Here is a 22,590-nt window from a genome sequence, read left to right as displayed (position 1 = left end):
TACTGTATAGGGCAGCCTTGAATTACTTGATGGATCCAACTAGCAGGGTCTTGGAAACAGGAAATCTCTTTCTATTTCCTATAAAGACTTCCTTGCTGTCTTCTGTCTATCACCTTGGAAGGCAAAGTGTGCACTCTCATTACTTTTACCCATTGAACGCAACAAAAGCAAATTACTTTTATAGGAGGTAGTAAACAGAGCTATTCACAGTGATGGACACGTCACTGTTATATAAACGCTACACAGGAGGGAGAAGAGAGTGAAAGATGGAAGAGTGAAGTGTGAAATGACAGAATGTCGCTCAGCAAAGAGCCTTATATATTTTAATACAGCACTAAGCACAAGAGAAACAGGGGTGGGTGGAGTTCACATTAATTTTTTTTTAATGTAAGTTTTCTGGGGTGGTTTGATCAGGAGGAGTCTAAAAAAAATTCTGTGCTAAAATGAACTTTCTAAGAAGCAGACAAGGAAAAGGGCTATTGAACAGGAAAGAAGAGCAAGCTTAAAGAAGCTTCCCAAATGCATTTCTTTTAATCTTCTGAAAATACATGTGTTAGGCAGGTCTCCAGAATAATCAGCCAGATTACTAGTAGAGGACGCGAAAACTGGATTGTGAGGTCTGGAATGACTGTGCTAAGCCTTCTTCTTTCAGAGCAGATGAAACCACCATTTTCACATTTAAAATGTATCTTGAATTCTAGCCTCCTCAAAAAAGGGGGGAAAAACACACCCTCAAAGTTTAGTGAGAAAGAAACCCATCCCTTTCTGTGTTTGTGTGTGTGTGGTATTTTTTTCCGTCCCTCAAAGCAGAAGCCTTTCTCCTCCAGGGTGGAGTCTGTGTCTCTTGTTTCAAAAGATGTTTGACAGCTCCTCCCAGGAGAGGACCTCTGACTTTTAAAATTTTTATTAGGCTACAATATTTGAAATTTTTGAGGCTAGGCTTCTGTCTTTGAGGCAGTGCATTTGAGAGTATAAATTTTTCAAGCTGTACCAACAACAAAGGATGAGGCTTTCGATTTGTTGCACGTTGTTTGTCAGAGGGAAGACAAGGAGGCTTTTGTGAGGCAGAGTCGGGAGGTGCGCCAGCAAACGTTTCGAGGGTGAGCATTAAGGATAACTTTACTGCTGTGCTGGTGGCTCTTAAGTATGGTATGGAAAACTGCAGAGTGGGGTTACTGAGGATTCACAGAAGAAACTTCATTTAAGTAGACCTTGTTAACGAAGTACGAACAGATATGTAATAGTTTAATGAGGTCCATTTCTCAGGGCAGCAGCCCAGTATCATCAAACTCAGACAATTTGAACCAAAATGGCCACTTCCCCTGAGGAAAAAGGGAAGGAAAGTAACTTTCAGGAGGTGTCTGAGTCATCGTCCTGATTACTTTTTCTAAAGTCTCTAATAGGCCAAAGTCCAATGTTTGCTTTTCCCACCTCCCACACATACAATATTTATTTATTTATTTATTTATTTATTTATTTGATTTTTACCCCGCCCCTGTAGACTCGGGGTGGCTTTCAGGTGAAGATATGTCGGGGTACACCACAGGGAGAAAAGTGAAGCTGTGGTGACTTATTTCTCTTCTTCAGAACTATAACTAAGATGAGGGCAACTGCAACTTCGCCCAAACACACTGGAAGTTACAGGGGCCACAAGCTTGCCTCTGTAAGGACATGAAACTGCCCACTTTCAGCACTTCTACTGCTTCCAGACACTCCTCCCCAGACATAAAGAAATATAAAACAGTACACATACCATACAATCATTGCACACCCATACCCACGTGTTTTTCTGTTTTTGTCTGGATGTCTAGCTGGACTCCTTGAATGTTTGCACAGATGGTAAATGTTAACAATAAACCTGAGACTGTTTTAACAGTTCAATGAAGCTAATTTTGAATGCGAGGTCATTGAGACCGCTTTTTCCTTATTAATTGCATTTTAAGCATAGACCTTTCTACCCAACCCATAGGGTTGTTGTGGCAGCTAACAAATTAATATATAAATAAATCTCAAATAGTCTTCAAAGAGGTAGCTATGTTAGTAAGACAAAAGGTAAAGGTAAAGGCTCCCCTTAACATTTAGTCCAGTCATGTCCGACTCTAGGGCACGGCGCTCATCCCTGTCTCCAAGCCATAGAGCCAGCATTTATCCAAAGACAGTTTCCGTGGTCACGTGGCCAGCGCTACTAGACATGGAATGTCATGACCTTCCCACCAAGGTGGTACCTATTTATCTACTCGCATTTTTGCATGCTTTCGAACCGCCACATTGGGGGGAGCTGGGATAACCAATGGGAGCTCACTCCATCACGCGGATTTGATCTTACGACTGCTGGTCGTCCAACCTTGCAGCACAGAGGTTTCTGTGGTTTAACCTGCAGCGCTACCACATCCCTTCAAAAGGGAAACCAATCAGCTAAATCAAACAAATATAAGCAAGCTAACCTAGGGGCACTTTAAAAACAGCTATATTTACATGTGAGCTTTTGTGGATGTTTCTTTTATCTGGATATTTAATTTGAATAGAATTTGGTTTCTTCTCCCCTAGAAACATTCCACTTTCAGTCAAATATTTCCTAGTCTCTTTGGCATGGTCCTCAGTGCTTAGGTGTTTATTCATCTACTTTATCCCAAAAGTTGTCCCATGGCAAACTGTTAATACTGTTCACAGAATAACACTTGTCTTTGAGCTTTCATTCTGGCTAAGCAAATCCTTGATGATGTATTACAGCAAGAACACATTCTGGAGAGCAGGGGCACTTTGAAGATATACTATAGCAGCTCATCATCATGGCTCTTTTCCTGTGATGATGTATTGCCTCATGAGACCACCAGCTGACAAGCAGGGATGTGCTTCAAATAGACTTTGCTTAAGCATGTTTTCAGCATAGCAAGTCTTTTGGGATCATGGCGAAGACAAATTCTCAGGTTTTAAAGTGGCACTAAAATTTCAAGTTGTTCAGCACACAGGTGAGATCTGGGGTGTTGTTCAACTTAAAAATGTCTGTACAAGATTTTTTGATAATAAAAAAAATGGCAGCATTCACATTCCAGACAAATATATGACCTATTCAGTCTACCTTACAGGGGTTATGATGGATATTTTCAAGAAGCAATTTGCCCCCAGAGCTGTATCTAGCAATTTTGGCACCCACTGTTGTCCTGCACTACTGGATAAGTCTAGGTCATGTGAGAATGACATCTTGGGAGAAAAGGACAGAATGTGTGGGGCTGAACCTGCCTGGAACTAAGCACGAAACAGCCATATTAGCTCTTGGGAGCTTTTAGGTGGCAGCTCTCAGAATTTGCCAGGAATTTCCCCAAAACAGAATAGTGGGAGATGCAGCCAATGTGGCCTCCATTGTCATAATATAGACCTTTCAAGGAGAAGGAAACTGCTCCTGATGGTTCCTGGTGTTAGCAGTTTAAAATCACAGCAGAAAATTTTCTCCTTAGGGTTCACCTCATGGTAGTTAATTCCACATGGCTGTGTCCTTCTTGTCACCTAGGCAGTGACTAAATAACTCCACCTGCACTAACCACCTGGGAGAGGCAAATTTCATGGGAGTCTCAAGGAATCAAGGGATGGGTAGTCTCTCTGCCTCTTTGGCTTAATAAAGTGAGCCTCTCAAAGAAATACCCATCCTGTTAAGCAGGATGTTTAAGAGGTGCATGAGAAACATACACATTGTATTCTCGAAAGCTTTCATGATGGAGATCCCATGGTTGTGGTAGGTTTTCTGAGCTGATCTTGAACACGGCCAGACAGCCCGAAAAACCTACAACAACCATCAAACACACACATTGTTTTTGACCAGAAACATGATCAGAAGCAGGATGTGTGTGTGTGTGTGTGTGTGTGTGTGTGTGTGTGTGTGTGTGTGTGTGTGTGTGTGTGTGTGTGAGAGAGAGAGAGAGAGAGAGAGAGAGAGAGAGAGAGAGAGAGAGAGAGAAGACTTTTCCAGGTACATTTTCAAAAACCACCACTAGATTTCAGTATAGTAGGAATTGGTGGCTGCAAAAATGGCCTGTTAACAGTGGTCCAAATCAGACAAAACTTCATCATATTGCTCCCTTACAGTGTTGGTGAGTGAAAAGAAGGTAGTTCTTTACTTATCTATCCAACTCTTACCTTGTTGCCAGGCCGACAACCCATTCTCATGATCGTAACCAGTTATCTAGCTGTGTAAAAGGTGTTTTGGAAGAGTCGGTTTTAGGGATACAACTTGCAGAACCCTACAGCCAATGTCAGCCGTGGGTAATTTCAGCATTCCTACTCTACTTGAACCCTGTGTGACTTGCTTTGAAGAAAAGATCAAGCCTTCTTTAAAGAATTCATCCCTTTAAGCAATGTCTTCTTCCTGATAAATTCATGCCCTGCTTTTGATTTTTCTTTAATTCAATAGTATTTGTTTGCCAATGTGGACATTTTGGAAGCTGGGAATTGTATCCGTGCGCTTATTGATGTAATGCCAGAAATATAGACTGATCAAAACACTTGGACAATTTATTTTGCTTTCACTTTTTATGTTTTTCTACGCATACAAATGAAAAATGAAGTAAATGTGTATTTTCAAGAATTTTATGACATTATCTTCTATGTGGCCTGAATAAATGAAAAATCCATTTCCATACTGAGGTACGTGTTACCTTTGGCACAACTTTCTGCTTAGCCCATCTTATATAATTCACTGTTATCATGGGTCATAAAGTTGATTTCAATTTATCGTGACCTTTCCCAGATCTTACTCCAAATCTCAGGTGAATTTGTTATTTAATGTAATAACTTTTGTGTTACATTTATTTGTTGTTTTTATGTATGTATCTGGAAGTCACCTAGAGTGGTCAAAAGACCAGATAGGTGGGATATTAAATAAATAAATAAATAAATAAATAAATAAATAAATAAATAAATAAATAAATAAATAAATAAATAAATAAATACTCCACAACCAGATGCTCCAACCCACCAAGCTGGATAGCTGGCTTTGCTTTATACCCCATGTTCAGTCCCTGAAATAGTCTGTAATCCCTTCTCCTATGAACAAGGAGCAAAACTGAGTGGTGAGTACGTACTTATAGATCAGAACTGTGTTAAGGTTATATTACTGAAGTCCAAGCTACCTATTACATTAATTAAAACAGTGTGCAACCTACTAGCTTTCTTGCTTTTCTTCAGTAAGTGTGCAGAAGCGAAGGATGTGAACTTACCTTGGTCTCAACTTTGTTGCATTTCTCCAAATCTCAGGTGCATTTTTTTTCTCACCCCCGTTTCATATTAGACCGGGGGGAATTTGTTTTTATTTCCCATATTGAAATACATAGACATTTTTTGCATCTTTTCTTCCACGCTCAGTGTCACTGCAAACAGCTCAAAATGTCTTTTGTTTTGAGAAGGAAACATATACAGAGACAACAACCACAGAACACTTGTTTATTATTAGCAGAGATGCAAAAAACCCATCTAGTGCTCAAATTCTTAAGCAAATCAGTAGTCATCATTGTTCAAGTGAACACTGAAAAACTGAATTTACAGATTTACACAACCTGTCCTTCTACAGAATGTCCGAAAATTCATCAGTAGTCTTTGCAGCAAAGAGAAGAATGATGCCGGTCCTTATCTTCTTGTACAAGGACATGATAAGAAAATATTTATATCCACAGTTCATTATCCACCAGTTGCAGATACCAGCTTCAATGTAGTATCAAAGGAATTTGCTACCATGTTAATGCATTACTGACCCTTCTTAAGTCAAAATGCGAATGGAGTGGTAATATGTAAATTTAAGTATCCAGATATTAAAATCTGTTAGCAGTTTGTCCTGTCATCATAATCTATCGGACTATAAGTCATTTGTCAAGGAAAGGACAGTCTATTAATATTCAACATCCGTTTGGACAGAGGAAAACAACATCAGTATGAAAACTGATGTTGCAAAACATAACAAATGAGAGGAGACGGAAAGTGCAGCTCAGAAAATTGCAGATCTGCCCTCAAGGGCCACTTTTAGGTCAGTTGTTCTGCATTTTTAATATCACATTTGTTTTACAGGCAGGCACTAGATTTATTAGGTTGGTAGAGAAGCCAATTTACAGCTAGGTGACTTTAATATCAAGGGAATTTAGTAAATGAGAACGTAACAACTCCTGGGACACAGGATGGGTTGAAACAGTGCAAAACATCTGGTCTTGAAATTATAAATCAAATTTACAATTAAATTACAAAATGAGTTACTGAGAGGTCTTTCATCCTCCCCTTACAATCGTTGTCCATATGCAGTGATTAATGTGAGTTGCATTTAGTTAAGCATCCTTCAGTCTCAAGAGACTATGGTAACATGCTCTGTACGGAGGACTTGGAATAGTGTCTAGTGTGGCTGAAAAGGCCACTTTGAGAGTGACAATCCCTTCCACACTGAAGACAATACAGTCTGTCCCCTGTCCAGATCCCTGATTTTGCTTGTTTCAGGGCTGCCTCTGAGTTGAATTAGGGTCGTGTATTAAAGCTAGGTGTTATATATACGTATTTGCAGAGAAAATATGTAGATTTCTGGCAATGATGTGATTATGTGTATTGCCCTGTTGATGTGTGTAGTCTCCAAATGGTATTAAATGAAGCTGCCTATGTGGTGGTGCTGTGGGCTAAACCGCAGAAGCCTGTGCTGCAGGGTCAGAAGACCAGCAGTTGTAAGATCAAATCCACACGACGGAGTGAGCGCCCGTCACTTGTCCCAGCTCCTGCCAACCTAGCGGTTCGAAAGCATGTAAATGCGAGTAGATAAATAGGGACCACTTCGGTGGGAAGGTAACAGCGTTCCGTGTCTAAGTCACACTGGCCATGTGACCACAGAAGATTGTCTTCGGACAAAACACTGGCTCTATGGCTTGGAAACACCACCCCCTAGAGTCGAACACGACTGGACAAAAATGGTCAAGGGGAAGCTTTACCTTTACCTTTACCTTACCTACAGATGAAGATCTTCCTCAGAAGCTTGGATGATTCTTCTGTTAGACAAGTGGTAGGAAGTTGCATGGAAAGGACCCTGTCAATACTGGGACCAAATTTATAAGACCAGCATTGAAATTTCATAGGAATTTGGGCAGCTAATTTATATAAATTCTGGGCAGTTTCTAGAGGATTGGCAACACACACACAAACACAAACACACACACACAGAGAACTTTGGGTTGGGCCTTTATTCACCCCACCCTTATTTTATATTATTTTATTTTAATGTAATGACCTCTTCGTATCCCCTGGTGGGCAATTAAATGAGGAATAGCTCCAAACCATCAAGCTAGCGCAATAAGATTTTTTGACAGGAAAAAATGTTTGAAGTTTTTTTTTTAAAATCAATTTGCCCACCTCTACTGTAAACTGATCTGTGTATGTTATGGATATACCACAGTAAACTGGTATAGATACACAACTGGTCCATTTAGCTGTGTGTTGACTATGCTAACTGCTGTTATCCAGGCTTTCAAAATGGCATCATGTTTCACAACTTTTCCTGAAAATGCTGGGGATTTCAAACTTAGGAACTTTCACATGCCGTACATGTAGCTTACCTTCCTTGTTGTTTTTACACACCACTATAATTGCCTCTGTCCTTTTTATGTGTTTATGGCTCTAGTTTGGTTTTACATCTCTGATTTGTTGTCATCATTGCTATTGTGACTGTGCTTATCATTTTTCGTTGTGGTTTTTAACAGTATTGTTAGCTTTCCCTTGGAATATGTTCAATCAAAGGGCAAGGGAGAAATGTCTAAAAACAAAATGTTCTGCGTGGCAAAAGACTAAAGCAAAAACAACTTCCAGTGACTAAGCTTCCTGGGGTTTTTGTGTGCTGGTTGAAGTCTTGGTGATCTGCTATGTTTTTCCTGGTTTCCACATGACAGAACTCTCAAGGTGAGCCGTACCGGAAGATTTTTGCCTGTTTCTAAAACCTGGACACTCTTTGTCGCTCATTCCAGGCTGATGCCAGAACTTGCTGGCTGAGCACCAAGTTATTTACAATTGTAATCAAAATTATTTGACCCGGCCTACTGCATATCAGGTTTATTGTCAGCATTTATAGATTTTCAGTTTGCAATGAACAAATGAAACAAAAGCAATCAAAATAGCTCAACACAATGAATGCTTTAAGTTGTTTCCTTAAATTCAACTAAAAATACAACTTTTAACGAATTCCACAGTCTCAAAATTATTCAACTTCTTCATGGCCGAGTGTTTCGGCCCCGTGGAGCCTCAAATGTGGGGTTCCACAGGGGTCAACTCTCTCTCCAATGCTGTTTAACATCTATATGAGGCTGTTGGGTGGGGTCATCAGGGGGTGTGGAGCATCGTGTCATCAGTACGCTGATGACACCCAGCTCTACATCTCCTTTTCACCAACTGCAGGTGATGCCGTCCTGTCCCTCCAGCGCTGCCCGGAGACCGTACTGCAATGGATGCAGGAGAACGGGTTGAGGCTGAACCCGGACAAGACGGAAGTTCTGAGGGTGGGTGGCCCTGTGGCTGGCGGCTTGGGAGGGCTCTGTCTCATTTGGGGGGGCCACCCTGGTTGTGAAGAGTGGGGTCCGCAGCCTGGGGGTACACCTGGACCTGACGCTCGCCATGGAAACACAGGTGGCGTCAGTAGTCCGCACCGCCTTTTTCCATCTTTGGCGGATTGCCCAGCTGCAGCCTTACCTAGACACGGGGGCGCTCACTACCTTAGTACTTGCGCTCGTAATTTCTAGATTAGACCACTGTAATGCGCTTTACGTGGGGCTGTCTTTGAAGCTGATGCGGAAACTTCAGGTGGTGCAGAATGCAGCGGCCAGACTCCTCACTGGAGTGAGGAAATACCAACATATCTCTCCTACTCTGGCCATGCTGCACTGGCTGCCCATCCGTTTCCACATTGACTTCAAAGTGTTAATGCTTACATATAAGTCCCTAAACGATTTAGGACCTCGATACTTGGCGGAACGCCTACTCCCACCTAGATCTACTCGGATCACCCGCACGAGCCAGGAGGTGAGGCTGAGGAGCCTAACGCCGCGGGAGGCCTGGAAGCAAAGGACACGAAACCGGGCCTTCTCGGCGGTGGCTCCTCGCCTCTGGAATAACCTTCCTCCAGCGATTCGTGCGGCCCCTACGCTGTGTACTTTCAAGAGTCAATTAAAAACATGGTTATATGTTCAGGCCTTCCCTCCTGTCAATATTTAACTCTCTCTTCTTTTCCCCTTTCCTTATTGTTCTATTATTGTATGTGTTTTAATTGATTGTAATTATGTTTTATGACAAATACTTTTATTGGAAGCCGCCCAGAGTGGTCGACCAGACCAGATGGGTGGGATACAAATCAAATCAAATAAATAAATAAATAAAATAAATGGCAACCATATTTAGAACTCAGTTAGAGCACCCTTATGTTGTTACGGCCTGCTGCAAATGAAATGTATAGCCAGACACCAGCTTCTGGCAGCGTTCCTGAGGAATCTTAACTCATTCCTCATGACCAATTGCCTCCCATTCAGTAATATTCTTGGGTTTGCCTCCCGCAACTGCCTTCTTCAAATCCCGCCAGAGATTTTTCATGGAGTTCAAGACAGCTAACTATGATGTCCACTGTGGAATCTTCCAGGACTACTTCTGCAACCAAGCCTTGGTGGAATTTGAGGAATTCTTAGGATCATGTTCCTCTTAGAAGGTCCAATGCCTCTCAGTTCAGTTTCCTCACAGAAGTTTTCTCCTAAGATTTCCTGATACTTCAATGAATCCATCTTGCCTTCCACATGCTGCAGGTTTCCAGTGCCAGAAGATGCAAAGCAGCCCCAGAGCATCGCCAAGCCACCAGCAGGCTTAATTGTAGGCCAAGTGTTCTTTTCAGCATATGCTCCATTCTTCTTCCTCCAGATATACGGCTGATTTGTTGATCTGAAAAGTTCCACTTTTGTTTCACTGCTCCACAGAACAAAATCCCGAAACTTCTGTGGCTTCTTTATATGATTTTGAGCATATTGGAGCCGATGTTTCTCATGCTTTTCGGTCAGTAGTGGTGTACGTCTTGGAGTTCTGGCAAAGAAACCTTCTGTGTTTAATAAGCGCCTTGCTGTGCAAACAGAAACCTCAGTGCCTATTGCCACCAAGTCTTGCTGCAGGGCTGTTGCAGTCAGTCGAGGGTTTATCTCAACCTGCCTTCTCAGAAATGTGGTGGCAGCCATTGATAGCTTCCTTTTTCTGCCCCATCCAGGTAGTGTAGTCACTGTTACTTTAAGTTTGAATTTGAGAACTGTGCTTTCCAGAGTTCCTCTAGGAACATTCAGTGCCTTCACCATCTTTTTGTATCCTGTCCCTTGCTTGCAAAGGGCGATGATCTCTTAACTGTTTGGACCGTTCTTTTGACTTAGCCCTATTTCTAACATGCAGTCAAATATGACACTCACCAAATCCCTAGCCAGTTCAAGTATTTCATGTGTTCCAGCTCAAGCCCACCTGTGCTTGAGACAACATCTGTTTTGCATATACATATGCTGTGGTGGTGCATTCTACTCAAGGGGCTGAACAATTTTGAGATTGCAAAATTTATTAACAGTTGCATTTTCAATTGAATTTGTGCAAACCACTTGAAACATTTGTCGTGTTGAGCTACTTCAATTGCTTTTTTCAATTTGTTCATTGCAAACACATGACAGTCTATAAATTTTGACAATTAACCTGGTTTGCAATGGAGGTTGAATAATTTTGATTGCAACTGTATATGTTGCTTTCAGTGACAACTCTGCCAGTGGCCTGCCTCTGATTGCTCATCTCAGTTCCCTTCTTCTGGGGTCACTTGGGCGCTCTGCATTTGGCCCAAGGCTACACAGGTTAGCTCTTCTCCTGGAAGGCACATTGAGGAATCAGATTCCTAGCCTTCGGCATTATAGCTTGATACCCCACTCAAAGAGCAACAGAACATTGGTCAGTATGTTTTAGATGCAAAAAGACTCATTTGTACATTTGAGAAATTTTTACACCATTTTGACTCACAGTCAAATTTTTTCATACAGATATCCATCTAATTCTATACAAATCTTCTTAAGCAAGTTTATCCAGTGAGAGAAGAGGGCACTCCAGCCTCCCCACCTGCCTTCGTGAGCCTCTTTATGTAAGTGTCAAAGTCCAAGATCTCACAGGCAGCCTCTCACCAGGGACAAGGGCACCAGGAGCCAGCCCACCATGCAGGGTATCAAATCCAAAGACACTCACTGCACAGCTGGCCACGAGCAAGCAGAGGCAGGAGCACCAGGCTGGGAGCCAGGTAGCAGGACTGGGAGTACAGAGCCAGAACAAGGTGTTGAGATGCAGGAGACCAGCAGAAGCAAGCAGGGACCAAGGCAGGAATAGGAACACTGGAATCCAGATGTAGAGATGCAGGAGGCAAGCAGGTGCTTAGGAGCAGCATGGCCAAACACCTTTGTTGCTGAGGCAAGTTCTGGAAGGGAGAACCACTCCTTAAATAGGTCTTCCCTCCAGGTTTCCAGGTGAGCCTCATGCTGCTCCATAGGCCAGGGCCTGAGCCTGCAACCACGAGGCCATTCCTGGGTCAGGCAGGCCTCAATCCTGCAGCTGCCAGGGCGGTGTGGAGCAGATCCTGACAGTAAGGAGGTGGTGGGGCTTGAAGAGGTGAGACTTCTCTGCCATTGGGAGGTTCTCCATGAACCTGATTATTCTTCATTTTGACTCACAGGAAGAGCCTCCATGGGGAGAAAGCACTTCCCTCTCTGTATGAGCAAACTAAATGAGGGAGGAGGTAGGGAAAGCAGCAACAGGTGGAAGGCTAGAACATACACTTCTGTGTCTCCTGAATGAAAATTATGTTAGCTATCTACTGACTTCCTCACAGACCTAGAAGATGCTTGTTAAAACACTTGAAGACTATAGCTCTTACTATGCAAGCCTGTCCTTTCATCAGTCAATGGTTAGGGACATGGTGGCGCTGCGGGCTAAACCGCAGAAGCCTGTGCTGCAGGGTCAGAAGACCAAGCAGTCGTAAGATCGAATACACGCGACGGAGTGAGCTCTCGTCGCTTGTCCCAGCTCCCGCCAACCTAGCGGTTCGAAAGCATGCAAATGCAAGTAGATAAATAGGGACCACCTCGGTGGGAAGGTAAAAGCGTTCCGTGTCTAAGTCGCACTGGCCATGTGACCACGGAAGATTGTCTTCGGACAAAACGCTGGCTCTATGGCTTGGAAACGGGGATGAGCACCGCCCCCTAGAGTCGAACACGACTAGACAAAAGAAATTGTCAAGGGGAACCTTTACCTTTACCTTTACCGTGCTACCCTGCAAGGATCTTGTCAGTTCTTTGGGTCTGAGTACCAAGTCTGACTCCAAGGTTTAGTCCCGAGTCCTGAGTCCCAAATCCGAGTCCCTATAAAGCTTTTTTTCCATAAGTGCAGCTGGTCGCAGTGGTCAAATCCAGTGCATAGTCTCGACTTGAGTAGATCCAATGACTGTATAAGATTTATGTAAGTAATGACTCGCCATTAAGCAGTTGATTTAGTGGGTCTAAGTGTGCCTACCATCAGGATTTAAGCCAATGACTTAAGCAATTTCTTTCTTCCTTATTGCCTCTCTGCTGTTAGACACCCCCAATGATGCAGTAGCTATTGCAGATAACTTTGATTACTTGCAAAGTATGTGGGAAGTATTCAAAACTGAACTGGAGAAGTTAAAACTAATTTTTTTTAAAAAAAAAATCCCCCAAATAATGTCAGATGAAAAAGAAAATAGGAATGTTATGATTGATAGCTATCATATGGAATATGCACACGAGTATATTTATCTGGGACAAATAATTATAATTCCATAAGTCTCTGACTTATGGAAACCCTATGAATGAATGATCTCCATAATGTCCTGTCCTCAACAGTCCTGTTGAGCTCTGTGGTTGCTAGATAGAGTCAGTCCAACTCATTTTTGATCCTCCTCTTGTCCTGCTGAATTCAACTTTTCCTAGCATTATTGTTCTTTCCAGTGAATCTTGCATTCTCATGATGTGCTCAAGATACTGTAGCCTCAGTTTTGTCATTTCTGCCTCCAGACATAAGACTTGATTTCTTCTAGGACCCACTTGTTTCTCTCTCTGATAATCCAGGGTATCTGCAAAGCTGTCCTCTAGCACCATGTTTCAAATGAATCAATTTTCTTATCCTCAGCTTTCTTCGCTGTCTAGCTTTTGCACCCATACATAGTAATTGTGAATAAAATCATGTGAATGATTTCGATCTTGGTCTCGATCTTTTCTAGTTCCTTCATTGCTGCCATTGTGAGTTTCAGTCTTCCGATTTCTTGAGTACATTCTCCATTTGGATTGATGATTGAACTAAGGTACACAAAATCTTTAATTATTTCCATATTTTATTTTCAACATTAAAGTTGCGTAGGTTTTTTTTTGCAACCATGATTATTTTCTTAATGTAGAATTAATACACTGCAAATAATAGAGTGTGGGAAATCTAATCAGAAGCACACAAGTGGAGAGACAAATAAGACTTACTCAGTCAAATTCTCTAAAATTAAGAAGACTAGTTTAGAAAGACTAGTTTAATAGAAAAATGTTCACATTGGGCTAATGAAGAAGAAGAAGAAGAAGAAGAAGAAGAAGAAGAAGAAGAAGAAGAAGAAGAGGCTGCCACCTCTGTGTTTTAAATGTCCCCATTTCCCCATTCTGTCTTGTTATATATGCAATATATACTTAGCCCCTTAGGTAGAATGGGAAAGGACAACATCAGCCCTGAGCGTTCACCTAGCAATCTCTAAGCTAGCAAATTCTCTGCTATGGTTGGATTAATGAACCTCACTGGGAAACACCTTTGTGGAACCTTTTATGGGCTCCTTGCAGGCAGCAACATTGTCAGTCTGCGACAGAAATCCATTCTGCATTCTATGACATCTGACAAAGCCCATTACAGTTATTGGATTTCAACCGATTGCTAGCTGCCGATGAACCCAAGAACCTAGTAAAAAAGAGTGAAACCAAAAATCCCCAGCACTGCCCGTATGTCTCCATCAAAAGCAAAGACTTCCATTTCCTTCTGGGCTGTATATTACAACATTTGTCCATCTTGTACTTTAATCTGTAAAATCCGATCTTGGGTTCCTTTTCTTGTCTCTCTTTCCTTTTTAAATTGTGCACAATCTTTCAACTCTTAATAGAGCCTTACAGACCAGTCTAACTTTCCAAATCTTAGCTCTACCAGCTTTCAAACTATTAAAATGCAGATTAACTCCGCTTCAGACAGATTTATTTCAGATCTCTTCTTGAAATCCATTAGGATTACCTGCCCCTGGACATCATTTCCTAGACTATAGGAGTTCATTAAGGCTGGATTCGGATGTGTCAGGGTGGGAAAAGGCCAGCAGGAATGGCATTTTGAAAATAATCTGTGCAGTAGCACCTGTTAAAGGAGAGTAGTTTTGAATTCAAGACACTCCAGTTTTATCTGCATCATCCTTTTACTTACAAAATCAGAACATCCATCTAAGGGTCTTTTACAAGCCATTTGAGGGCTTTGTTTACAACAGCACCAGAAACAATAATATTAAAATACTCATAATTTATTCTCTGAATTGTAAAAAAAAGAGAGTAATTTCTTTTAAGAAGCGCCTTGAGATTCCAAACGGAGGGTTTTGTATGTGTGTTATAACCCGTCTCGAAATGCAATTAGCCTGAGGGTGAATCTAAAGCTTCTCTTCACCACGATGAGTTTTATTTTTCTTCTTTTTATCAAACTGGAAAAAAGGAGATGATTAGAATTAAATGTTTTAATAATTGTGCTGCCTCTTGGTTTGCTAATTGGCTCTGGAGCTCTTCAAGATGCACAATGTCAGAGCTGTGTTTGCAATGTAAGAACAGATTCGTGTTTTGCCACATTGTAGCCTTAGAAGGAAGACTTGGGTCCAGCAAAATACCTTAAGCAAATCCTTAAATTAAAATTATGGCCCTGGATGGCAAATAAATAGTTATGATTAAATTGCCTAGGTGGTTATTAGAAAATGGTTGGTTGGTTCTTTTAACTCTGCCCAGCAGAACTGAAGCAGCTCTTCTATTGACACTCAGGCCCAGATGTTGGGCAAGTTACTTCTTTGTATGGTAACTCCCCAAATCTCTCAGCCAGGATGGGGAACGGCCATCTTGGTTGGTGAATTCTAGGAGGTATTATCCAAAAAAGTAACTGAGTAATGACCAACGCTTGCCTCATGTAAGGTGTTTGCTCCAGAAGGAGTGGGTTGAGAGAGAGAGAGAGAGAATAAGAGCAAGAGAGAGTGAGAGAGCAAAAGATGAGGCGTTGACTACGCAAGGCTTCAGAACCCATTGCTTTTCACAGAGCTGGAAGGCACAACTTACATTATGGCTGTAATTTATCCAAACAGTGTACTCCAGCAGGTCTTCTGTTTGTCTTTGCTTTCCCCTTCTTGCCAAGATCATGTGGTTTTTTTCGTGAAATAATAAATGACCCATGTGTTTGGGCCCCTTTGTAGCCCTCCGATCGCTGGAATGAAATATGCACAGTTGACCTGGTCTGCCTGAGGAAAACATCAACATAAAACAAACCAAAAATGTATGTGTATGGAGTGGGTATATGCGTGAGAGAGTTTGAATCGGTGTATGAATTATGCTTTAAAATATGTATAAATATAGAAATATTTATAAGTCATCTTTCTGCCCAAAAGATGCCCCACCCCAGTGACATACAACATAAAATACAAAAGAAAAACACATCAAATAATAAACAACAGGGCAAAGCATCAACTGTTTGCATCCATACCATTACTATACAGCAATGATGGTGTACACTTGGATGGGGGCAGAGCATTGTTGGCTAGGTTTAAAGGATGCATGCCCAATAAAAACTTCTTTAAATGCCAGATAATTGGCAGTAAAACTATTTAATTGTGTTTCAGATCTAAAACCATGCCTCGGAAGACTCATAAATGAGGAACTTGCCGTCAAGTCATTTGGCATCTCCCTCTATGATTGATTCAGTCTCGTTCATAAACACAAGGATGTTGTGGATGATCATCTTTTATAAAGAGAAACCACAGGGCTGCTGTTGTTATTTAAATCTTAGTTTAGATAAATCAGCTGCAAACTGAGCCTCTCATGTTGAAATAGTGGAAGGGTTCGATCCTGCTTACTCAGCGTATCTAGAACTACCTACAAAGCAGATTACAAAGTAGCTCCCATTAGAAATAAGGAAGAACCTTCTCCCATTCCACAACAAGTCTGCCATGACTGGTTTGTCTAACGGTCAAACTAGATGACATAGCAACTTTGCAAATAGAAGCAGATAACCACATTTTCCCCTACTGAGTTGTAATTCAAAGCTCCATGCCTGAGCAATCAGCCTTGCAAATGGACATTAATCTCCTGGGGAAATCACAAAAATAAAAGCAAGTTAATTTGCAACATGCAGAGGTAAGGCAGGTTTATACAAGAATAAATCAACATATTTTACTTTTTAAAGGAGCTCCACTTCTAATTAAATGCAGAGTGCATCATCTAGTTTGAATCTATGTGTTCCATCACAGCCAGCCAGAGGTCCATTGTGTAGGGCAAAATAGTATCCTGCAGTTGAAAAAGAGAAGGAGACTGATATGATGGCTTTGACTGTGACATCACAGCACCTACAAGGGAAAAAGAACCAATAGATGACAGAGAAAGCCATGCCTTAGCATCCTAAAGTAAACCACTCAAAATCCATACAGAAATGTGGGCATTCATCTGCATGTCCTAGCACTCTCCGTCCTAGTAGTGTAACTAGTATGCTCATTTTTAAAAGATGGGAGGAAATTAAATGCAAAGCCCAGGCAGTATGGTACACTGATGGAAGCCCCTTACTTGCACTAGGAAAATAAAAAAATGTGGAAAATAGCTGGTTCAGACTGGTGATCTCACTCAGGGAATCTCGGTGGTTGAAGTATGCAAGAGAGGTCTTGAGCTTCATTGGGGGTAAGAGTTGAATTGTCCATCTCTTCCTCTGGCTCAGCAGCTTCCTTATAAGGTACTGATACTTTCAATTCCATTCTCCCAAAATTTAAATCACATGGCAATAGTCTGTTTTAGCATTTTTAATGCCTTGAATGCTAAGGATTGGGGAGTTGCTCCACCCCATGAATTCCTCTAAGCTCTTTGCTCCCCCTTGTAGTAACCTCGGAAAGACACAAATTTGCCCTGATTCGGTCCACATTTACACCTTGGTCTAAAATGTGCACACATCCTTAATGGAAATAATTTGATGTAAAGGTGAAAGTGTAATTGACAGATTAGTTCATCTCCAGCTGATGAAAGCAAGATTTTCATGTTGTGTTTTCCCTTTGGCTTCTGTAATATAGATTCTTGCTCATTCAATGTCATCATAACATTATGCCGCTCCACAAGTTCTACTCTGTCCTTGGCCTCAGCTGTGGCAAGGTAGCAATGTACAATGTTACATCGTAGGTAAAATAACTAATTATATATGAAAAGAAAAGAGTGCCTAGGACTTTGTATAAAAATGCCACCTTGGTGTATTCTATAACATGTATGCCTGCTGAAGAGAGCAACATGATGTGAAATGTAGTGCTCGTCTGCGGATCAGGTAGGGCCACATTGCATACCAAATCCTGCTCAGAATGTCTCCCAGCCTTCTCCTAGTGCCAGTTGGCTCAGCGTCCATGTTACAAAACCTTCAACCCAGGAGACCAGGAAGAGGGAGGAGACTCTCTTTTACTCTTTTCTTTTCTACCTTGTTGGGCTTCCACAGAGGACGGCAGAATACTAATACGTTACTACAGCTTCCTTGAGGGACGTGGTGGCGCTGTGGGCTAAACCACAGAAGCCTGTGCTGCAGGGTCAGAAGACCATGCAGTCTTAAGATCGAATCCACGCGACGGAGTGAGTGCCCGTCGCTTGTCCCAGCTCCCGCCAACCTAGCAGTTCAAAAGCATGCAAATGCCAGTAGATAAATAGGGACCACCTCGGTGGGAAGGTAACAGTGTTCCGTGTCTAAGTCGCACTGGCCATGTGACCACGGAAGATTGTCTTCGGACAAAACACTGGCTCTATGGCTTGGAAACGGGGATGAGCACCGCCCTGAGTCGAACACGACTGGACAAAAATTGTCAAGGGGAACCTTTACCTTTACCTTACTACAACTTCCTTGGGTAGCGATCCTTTCCCCAGCACTCTGCTGTTGCTCTTGTTGGCAGAAAACGATAGTGTGACAGGAGATCAATTGCAGTGCTTGCTCCCCTCCACCTAAAGAACTTTACACAAGAAACTGTCTTGACTGAATCAACAGATTGTAATAATCTGTGGCGGTGATAGTGGGTGTTTTAATTTTTTTTCTCCCCACTTGCTTGCTTGCTTGGTTTGCTTAGGAATTTGATTGTCCAGCCATTCATCTGTTGTCATGGAGTGGATGGTGCATCAGGAAAAGCTAGATGTTGCAACTTCAGATACTTCCATCACTAATTGAAACTGACAACTCATGCCAAGGTTTCCATCTAATATCATTGCTCTCCTCGCCCTCTAGTATTTCTGCTCTCTAGGACTGTTCTATATGGCACAAAATGGATGAGTTCCTTTTCAGATTTAATAAGCACTTCTTTCCCTCCCCTTCCCTATAGTAAGTCCATATTTGAAATGTCAGTATTGCTTTAGAAGGTTTGAACGGAGCACGATACCATTTTTGATGTTAAGCTCTGAGGGCCGGGGAAGTGGGGAGGTTGCTTGTAAGTCCAGATGGTGAGATAATGGCACTCCACTGTGTATGAATATACTTCTGAAGCTGCCTGTGTTTTGCCTTTGGTCAGCTGCTTCATGGGGTACATGTACTGCAGCATGGCTACTCTTATGGCAGAGACAACATCTTGTTACACGCATGATTATCCTGTTCTCCCAGTGTCTGCTTGTACAACTTGGTTCATATGTAGGACTGAACCATCTGTAAGGATAAAAAGTTTCCTGGTATTTGTAGGATTGTGTCATTGCTCTGTTGGGATCTGCCTTGCATTACACATTTTGTGATTAGCTCAAATTAATCACAAAAATTGGGACACACTGTGGGGAAAATATCACAAAAGCACAGTATTTTGTTTGCAACTGCACATTTGATTGCACAAAAGAGTCGGGGGGGGTAAAGAAGTTAGCAGCAGGGAAGAAGGGGCACGTTCTAATAATGGCTGATCGTTCCTAGAGTTTTGAAAAGTTAGATGAGCTTTTTGGACTAAAACTTCAGCTGAACTATCATTGCGGTAGAGAATAACTCTAAAAGCAACATCTTGTTTGAATATTACAAGGCCATTCCCTAGACAATTCAAAAAGAATTCCCCAGTCAAATCATTAATGGCTTGAATGCTTTGGGATTTTTTAAAAAGAGCATGTAGTTATTGTAGAGCACTATAAGCGTATTGCAGCAAAACATTTGTGTTTTGCTTTACCTAATGCTTCCTTTTCCCTTTTTTTCTTAATATATAAGCCTGTTATATAAATCCACTCATGTAGAACATTTCTATAATTATAATTATATGCTTTTAAGTTGGTTCCAATGTATGGTGACCCTTCCCTGGCTTTTCTTGGTATAAAGTACTCAAAAGTCATTTGACAGCTCTTCTCCCTTCTGGTAGTGTTGTGAGAGTAGGAGACAGAGGGCACAGTTACTCTGACAATACAGACGACTTTTGAATCTGGTTTTGCGTAATTAAGATGGATTTGAAAAATCCCAACTACTTGACTCATGACAAAGCCTACTCTTTTTTTTTTTTTTTTTTTTTTTTTTGCTACAAAGCGAGTTCTTCCAAGAGGCTTGCAGAGCCTTTTAATTTAACATGTGTGTGAAATCAATTCTTTATGAATCGCTTCGGGCAATATGAACACCCTTGTTGTATTAAACACTGCCTTAGTGGGCAGTTGCAGGTTTAGGATAGGAGGGACACCGCCGTCCCTCTATTCAAAGTAATTTAACTATGTCATGTAAAATGTATTTTGAATAAAGAGAGAAAAATACACACATTCCACAGGGTGCCTGAAAACAGAATAAATATTGCACAGCATTGAAACCGGATGATAAACAGAAGGTTGCAATCATTGGCGATGCAACAGGATCAGCGGCAGTGGAAAACGCATGGTCTGGAAACATGCATCATGGTCTGCAAGCATTAATTAAATGATTTTAAATTGCATGTGTAGTTTCCCTAAGCGGTTTTAAGCCCCTACTTTACTGTATATTGGAGTAATAATTTTCAGAATGAATGCGCACATCGATACAAAAACCACATGACCAAAAAACCAATTTAAAATATATTGGAGCCTAAACTGATACAAATCAGCAATGTAACTGTGCCCAGAGAGAGAGAGAAGCTCCCGACTCCAGGCCCTGCAGCCAGGTGCTTCAACTCACTGAGCTGTGTAGATATGGTCATGTAGCTGTAGGATTGAAGGAGTGTTTAAAAAATGACAACGTCAAATTCTCCAAACCCTGTTACCTCATGCAAACAGTTACTGGGATCAGTAGCAGGGTAGGGGTAAAGAAAATGTAAGAAACAGGCTCTTTCTTCCTCACCACCAGGCATAAGGCGATGATCAGATAAAGTATTGCCTCGTCTGCCCCATTGTTACACAGCCAGGTGACTATTAAAAAAGCTGCATTGTGCATTAACGGTTTGAATGCTTTCTGTATATATATATATATATTTAAAAAGGAGTATACAGTCTGTGAAGAGCACTCTACCAGCTCAGCAGCATGACACCTGTTTGTATGTTAACTTTCCTATTGCTTTTTTCTCTCTTTTCAAAATAGATAAGTCTATTATATAAAATCACTCATGTTGAACACATAGGAAGCAAAACTAGGATTTATCGGCCCTGTGCCCTGTGGGTTGTGTACAACACAATGCAATCCAATTACAACAGCAGGGAAGGTGTTTGAGTTTTTAAAAATCTGGGCAGAACTGCAGATGCGTGATTGGGCCAACAACATCTATTTTTCACAAGTCTGTGGGGTTTTTTTGTCACTAATGACGATGGCCTTCTTATCCACCCTGACAGTATGACAGGCATATCCAACTGCTAACTCTTTCCTGGCCTTGCTATTTGTTTCTTTGTTTGCTATGTGATGGAGAAGCAGAGCCTGAAAAAGGAAAATATGGCCATGCTGGTTGGCCTTGCTGGGAACTGTAGACCTCAAAAGTAAATTTCCAAGACGCTGTGGAGAAATAGTTCTCCTTTTTTAAAGACAGGCAGACAAGCACTAAGTTAAGTTGGTTTAGTACTTTGGAGTGATGTCGTGTTTTTGTCATTGTTCTGACAAGCAAAAAAAAAAAACAAAAACAAAAAACCCAAAAAACACTTGTTTTCTCCTGACTGCACATCACTCTTTCATAATACTTGTGTCCAGAACTTACAGGATGCATTCATTTATTTTTTCTAATGTATGTCCTAGCTGTTTCACTTGCAGGATCCAAGGAGGCTAACAACATGAATTTAAAAAACACACAGTTGAAAAATGTGTAGAAACATAGAATAAATTATACAGTGGTGCCTCGACTTACAGCCATAATCCAGTCCATAAGATGGATGTAACTCAAAATGGTCATAAGTCGAAGCACCATTTCCCATTGAAATGCATTGGAACATGATTAATCCATTCCTCCCTCCAAAAACCCAAAACACACACAAAAACCACACAGCAAGCCCCATTGGAAAGTGCTGAGGCTTTAAAAAGAGCAAAAACCAAAAATAAAGCACGCAGCAAGCCCCATCAGAAGGCACTGGGGCTTTTAAAAAAACAAAAAAACAGAAATAAAGCACACAGCAAGCCCCATCAGAAGGCGCTGGGGCTTAAAAAAACCAAAAGTCGAAGCAAAATTTTGCAGCCAGAGCTGGTGGCAACTCGAAATGGTTGTATGTCGTGACAGTCGTAAGTCGAGGCACCACTGTAATATGAAAGCAGTTTTCAGTTATCACAGCAAACTAATGAATTTGATGGCTAGAATCCTATTGGTGTTCACATAAGGATTGCATAACTTGCCGTGTGGAATTGCATCTCGTTGATGAGGGACCAGAGTGCATTTGATTTACACAGTCAGGTGCAGGCAACTGAGACACACAACAACAACACAACAACAACATTTAGCTGCCATTAGCTGCACCGTTGCACAGACCTGATGTGAATATCAGCAGAGTTCTAGCCAATATAATTTAGAAACATTTAAAACTAAGAACAACAAAAGAATACTACTCCTAATTAAAAGGCCCTTGATTAATCAGTGGCCGAAGGTCTCCTTAAATTTTTTTTTTAAATTCCCTATCATCAGAAGGATATTCGAAGGGACACAACGTAGCCCATGGAAGAGAATTTTATAGCCTGGCAGCTGTCATTAAGAAGACCATTGAGATGAAGACAAAATAATAGTTATTATTATTACTGTGTGTTTTTCAGCTATACAGTTTCACATTATGCAATGGAAGTGAAATGAAAATCAGTTTGGCTCCAACTCACTGTATTTGGTGTTAGTTTAATGTTGATTGTTCCTTTAAGAAAACAAGTGTTTGTCTTTTGAGCATGACTGAA

The 22,590-nt window shown here is 41.3% G+C and overlaps 1 protein-coding gene and 1 long non-coding RNA gene across 15 annotated transcripts in view; one reads left to right on the top strand and one right to left on the bottom strand.

The window, feature by feature from the left end:
- Window positions 1–22,590, top strand: part of NLGN1 (neuroligin 1) — a 737,944-nt gene that overhangs the window by 661,945 nt on the left and 53,409 nt on the right. The window lies entirely within an intron of this gene.
- On the bottom strand, window positions 15,299–16,605 carry LOC144587936 (uncharacterized). The gene is made up of 2 exons (XR_013543197.1): window positions 16,495–16,605; window positions 15,299–15,528 (listed from the first exon to the last, which is right to left on the bottom strand). It is a non-coding gene; the product is annotated as an uncharacterized LOC144587936 (long non-coding RNA).

This window comes from Pogona vitticeps, chromosome 3, assembly GCF_051106095.1.
Source record: "Pogona vitticeps strain Pit_001003342236 chromosome 3, PviZW2.1, whole genome shotgun sequence".
Taxonomy (NCBI): Eukaryota; Metazoa; Chordata; class Lepidosauria; order Squamata; family Agamidae; genus Pogona; species Pogona vitticeps.
Note: the sequence above shows the minus strand (reverse complement) of the source record. Positions and strands in the feature narration are given on the sequence as shown.